Source organism: Crocodylus porosus, unplaced genomic scaffold (genome assembly GCF_001723895.1).
Source record: "Crocodylus porosus isolate Cpor-Errol unplaced genomic scaffold, CroPor_comp1, whole genome shotgun sequence".
In the NCBI taxonomy this organism is placed as follows: Eukaryota; Metazoa; Chordata; order Crocodylia; family Crocodylidae; genus Crocodylus; species Crocodylus porosus.
The window spans coordinates 35,601,946-35,607,945 of record NW_017728886.1 but is presented as its reverse complement, the minus strand read 5'-3'; positions in this window follow the sequence as shown (position 1 = coordinate 35,607,945).

Here is a 6,000-nt window from a genome sequence, read left to right as displayed (position 1 = left end):
CCAGATCCATCAGAGGAATCACTATCTATCGCAGCTAGAGCCTTACGAAATGTATTTCTTAAATAATAAGACTTGAAAGTCAGAATTACTCCTTGATCCATGGGCTGCAGAATGGATGTTGTGTTAGCAGGAATGAAAACAACATTAATCTCGTTGTACATCTCCATCAGAGCTCTTGGGTGACCAGGTGCATTGTCAATGAGCAGTAATATTTTGAAAGGAACCTTTTTTTCTGAGCAGTAGGTCTCAACAGTGGGCTTAAAATATTCAGTAAACCATGTTGTAAACAGATGTGCTGTCATCCAGGCTTCTTTGTTCCATTTATAGAGCACAGGCAGAGTAGATTTAGCATAATTCTTAAGGGCCCTAGGATTTTCGGAATGGTAAATAAGCACAAACCTTCAATTTGTAAAAAACGCAATACCTGCGAAGCACAATAAAGTGAAGCGCAATAAAACGAGGTATGCCTGTATTAGTTTAAATGCTGTAAGGTGGATGTACAATGGTTGTTGCATCATTATGTTCAATGAGTAGTCATTAGTGGCTTGAAGTTTAGTTGGGAGGAGATACTGTGTGGGGCTCCCTAGCAGTCTATCCTGTGTACAGTACTATATAATATCTCATTAATGATCTGGAGAATGGTCTTCAGTGCATGCTTAGCACTTGCAGATAACAGCAGGTTCCAGACACTCTGGAGGTGAGACCTGGATTTCAGAATGACTTTGACAAACTTGAGAAATGACCTGTTATCGGTTGGATGAAATTCATCAAGGACAACTGGGAAATCCTGCAATTGAGATGGAATAGTTGCATGTACAAATATACACTAGGGAAGGACTACATAGGCTGCAGAACTGTAGAAAAGAACTTTGGGGTTACAGTGCACCATAAGCTGAATATAAGCCAACAGTGTGCCCATGTTGCAAAAAAGGCCAATACCATGCATGGCTGTATCAATAGGAATTTCACTTGCAAATCAAGGGAAGTGATTCTTGTACTCCAGAGGTGGGCAAAATATGGCCTATAGGCCAGATCCAGGCTGCCAGGTAACTGGATCCAGTCTGTGGGTGCCCCTGCAGCCCCACCCAATCATGCCAGAGCAGCCTATGCCAAGCTCCCGCTGGTGTCCACAGCCTGGCTCTGGCCAGCACGTGCAGCTTCTGGTGGGCTCTTCCCAGTGCGGCTGCAGCTGTGTGCTGCTCTGCACCCCTGCCTCCAGAAGCGGCTCCCTCTCCTGACCTTGCTCCTGCTACACTGTGGCGTGTTGCTCCAGGTGAGCAGCTTCAGCTGGGTGGCTCCTGCCCCAGTGCATGGGGCTCTGGCTCTAGCTCCTGGCCAACTTCAAGTGGAGCTACAGTGCCATGTGCCTGGTGGGAGTGGTGCAACATGGTGTGGTATAGCACAGCATGTGCAGGAATGGGAATAGAAAAACTCCTTTGTAAGTCCAGCAACCTGGCTGCCAGGGCTCCCTCAGGAACACAGAGCTGACAGGTAACATCTGCCCCAGCACATGGGCATCTGGCTTCAACACCCAGCCGCCTTCCCACCCACCTGCCCATCCACTCTCTTACACTGGCAGGAGCAAGATCAGAAGCAGGATCTTCTACTGGAGGTGTGGGGCATAGAACAGCACCTGGCCAGGCTGTGGGCTTGGCCCCATATGGAACACCATGGGGACAATGCAGATTGCATGCCTGGGCAAGGTCTGCTGCATGTGTTGCACCTCCCCCCCCAACAGTAGGCATCCAGGACCCACCCCCCCAGCAGCCTCCATTACACACACACACACACACACACACACACACACACACACACACACACACCTTTCCCCACACATAACCCACACACCCTCACAGAGGGCAGGGCCATGTAGGGAGTAGGCCCAGGCCCTGGGCTCTAGCCTGGAACTGTCACTGCCCTGAAACCTGGCTCCAAGATCCCAACCTTGCTCCCCCCTCCCACTCCTCAACACTGCTTTCTGCCCCATACAAAGTTTTGATGAAGGGCGAGGTGGGGCAGGGCCAGGGCCAGGGGTGCTGATCCAGTCCATGATAGCTCATTAAAACACTGCATGTGGCCCTTGGACCCAAATAATTGCTCACCTCTGTCCTACTCCATTTGGCATTGATGAGGCCTCACACATAAAGTCACAGTTTTGCACCACTTACTTCTAGAAAGATATGGACTAATTAGAAGGAGTCTGGCAGAGAGTAACAAAAGACATTACTAGAGGCCTAAGGAACATGACTCATGTGGAAAGGCTAAAGGAACGAGAATGTTTCAGTATGGAAAAAAAGACTGGAGATGGGATTTGATAACAGTCTTCAAGTACATGATGGGTGGTTATATGGAGGCTGGAGATAAACTAATCTCTATGGCTGCAGAGAACAGGACAAGAAGTAATTGGTTTTAAATTGAAGCAAGGTAAATTTAGTTTGAATATTAGAAAGTACACTGAGGGTGGTTAAGCACTGGAACAGGCAACCCAGAGAAGTTGTAGAATCCTTGGACATTTTAAGAGGAGGTTAGACAGACACTTTGACTGAAATGTTTATTCAGGATGAACCTGCTTTGAGCAGGAGACTGGACTAGATAACCTCTTGAGTAGGGCTGTGCGAAGCTTTGGTCACTGATTCGATTCAGAAGAGAGCTGTCCTGATTCGGCGGCCAAATCTCTGAATCCAAATCAAATCAAGAGACCCATTAATCTCTCCAAATTGAATCAGAAGCCTCCAATTCAATTCAGAGAGATTCAGAGAGATTCAACGATTCAGCCAGAGACACAGCTTTATATATTTTTTCTATGTACCTTGAGGTACCCGGCACAGCTCCTGAATGCTGAAATGGTGGGGCAGATGGAGCGCCCCATGGGAGTGCAGGGGGGAGGGGCCTGCGCACTCCGCGGTGGACCCAGAAGTGGACTGGAAATACTTCTGGACCACTTCTGGGTCTGCCGCCAAGTGTGTGGGGGATCTCCCCCTACACTCCTGTGGGACGCTCCATCCGCCCCACCATCTCAGCGTTTGCGAGCCGCTCCGGGTACCTCAAGGTACATAGAAAAAACATATAAAGCTTTGTCTGTGGTTGAATTGCTGATTCTCCAGATCAGAATCAAATCTTCAGATTCAACTGAATTGAATCATGACAGTGATCTGAATCAGCGAATCAAATCACTGTCCCCTGAATTGGGCCAAATCTGAATCCGACTTGAATACTGCCCGCTTTGTACTCCCCTACTCTTGACATCCTTTCCAACTCTAGTATTATATGATTCAGTGACTGAAAATATACCTGAGGCTAGCATATAATTATACCATTCAAAGAATGTTATTTTAGAAAGAAATAATTAGGTTCCCTTCAGCCAATGAGTGTAAATTGTACATGTAAAATTCCCATGAGCTGGTGATAACACTGAGTAGGTGTGTAAATCAGTATTTCCTTGCTGGAAGGAACCAAAAAGGAAGGAAGGTGGTGACTCCCTTTTTTGCAGAAGAGAGGCACCAACTTGTCAACCAGCTTTGGGGTCCTTGAAATCCCAAATTCATGAAGCTCATCCATCAGACCACTACCCTTTCCTGCTTGTCCACGTATGCACCACTGTTACTCCCATGAGTGATACTAAACTGATCAGAGGTGACTGTGAGGCTCTTGGCAGGAGAAATAAGAAACTTGGAGCACAAGAGGTATTCTCATCAATCCTCCCTGTGCAAGACAGTGGACCCAGGCAACAACCATTGCATCCTGGCAGTAAATTCCTAGCTGAGACAGTGGTGTTGACAGGAAGGCTTTGGATTATTCAGCAATGGGCAGATGTTTTTGGGAGGAGGGCTACTATCAAGAGTTCGGATCCATCTGAACAGAATGGGAAAGAGTATCTTTGGGCATCATCTGGCCAACCTAATAGGGTGTGCTTTAAAATAGGTTCCAAGGGGGGTGTTACAAAATCCGCTCTGGTGACAGTTCAAATCATCCAGAGGGGAAGGGACCTGAAGAAGCAGCTCAACCCTGAGAAAGATCTGGAGAGCCACAGGACAGCAACAAATGGTGCAAAATAGAAACCAGTAGATTGAAGTATAAAATATGTCTGATAGGCCCATGCAAAGTGGCTAGTATTCACTTCAGATTCGGATTTGGCTGATCCAGGGGACAGTGATTCAATTTGTTGATTTCAATCACTGTCCCTAATCGACTCAGCAGAATCTGATTCACAGATTCGGCTGCTGCTGAATCAGCCTAATCTCTGAATCGACCTGGCCCCATCCCTTGCCCACTCTCCCAGCACTGTCAATGGCTGTCCCACCCAGCCCCAGCTCCCGGCTCTTTAAAAAAAAACCAAAACAAGCCCCCACTCACTGGTTTCTGCCAGGTGGGGGGCATCCCCACTGCCCTGTGCTGCATGGTGGGGGGGCTCTTCCACAAGCCCCCAGAAGCCCCAAGGTCCCTGTAGCAGCTGGTGAGCGGGGGCTTTTTTCTTTTTCTTTTTCTTTTTTAAAGAGCCGGGAGCTGGGCTGGGTGGGGCAGCCACTGGGGGGGGCGGGCTGGGAGAGCAGGCTGGGGTCACGGGGCTCATAATAGAGCCTGCCATGCAGTGTGTGGCAGTGGGGGACAGAAGGGATTGCCTGAATCTCCTCCAAAATCAGGCTGGATCTACTTCAAATTGAATCAGAGCCCGAAGCTTTGCACAGCCCTAATGTCTGATGTATATATATAAATGCAAGGACAATAAGTAAGGAGAATAAACAAGATGAGCTGGAAGCTGCAGTCTGTGAAAAGAACTATGATCTGATAGTATCATGGAGACCTGGTGGGACAGCTCTTATGACTGGGATGTCAACATTGAGGGTTATATTTTGTTTTAGAAGGATAAAGTGGGATAAGGTGGGCAGAAAAGGTCATGGTGTTGCCTTATATGTCAAAAATACCTACATTTGTTCCCTGCTTCAGGCGGAAAAAGATAGCAGTGCAGAATGCATTTGGGTTTAGTTAAAGGAGCAGCAGTGATATAATGGTGAGGACTGCTGAGTCAGGAAGAAGAGGTGGATAAGGCACTCCTCAAGGAGGTGACAAAATTATCCAAAAGCTATGAGATGATACTGATGGTAAAGTTCAATTTTCTGGGTATCTGCTGGAAAAACAATACAGCCAAACATAAAATGTTGAGCCAATTCCTACCCTGTGTGGAGGACAACTTTGTATTCCAGAAGGTGGAGGATACAATTAGGGATCACCTATCTTGGATCTTCTTCTGACTAATAGAAAAGAATTGATGGAGGACGTGAGCTGATGGGCAACTTGGGAAGAAATGATCATATGACAACTTTCTAAATGCTGAGAAAAGGAAAACATGAGGTCAGCACAACCAGGATGCTAGATTTCAAAAAGGCAGATATCTCCTGAATTAAGAATTTAATAGGTATAATGCCATGGGAAAACAGACTGAACAATAAAGGCATCCAGCTGGAAGCTTCTAAAAGGCACAACACAGGAAGCCCCAAAGGAAACTGTTCTGACACTATGGGAGCATGGAAAGAATGTCAAGAGACCAATGTAGGCTCTACAAGGAACTTCTCGGATGCCTCAAATGCAAAAGGAAAGCATACATGCAATGGAAGAATGGGCACGTCACCAAGGAAGTGTATCAGAAAATAGCAAAAAACTACAGGGGCAAAATCAGGCAGGCAAAGATGAAGAATGAGCTGTAGCTGGTGAGAGAGGGTAAGACAAAAGAAGAGATTCTATAAGTATGTTGGTTAGAAAAAATGGAAGGCTGTGGGTCCACTGTTAAATAGCTAGAGGTAATGCTTAATGGAAGATGCAAAGGAAATGGAGCTCCTCAACAGCACTTTGCCTCAGTTTTCCCCCCAAAATAACCTGCAGCGCGGTGCCTAATAAAGATTTTTTGGATAAGAAATGAGACAAATACCAAAAGAGAGACAGCTCTTGATGGGTCTGAATAAATTTAAGTTAGCAGGTCCTGATGAACTTCATCCCAGGGTACTG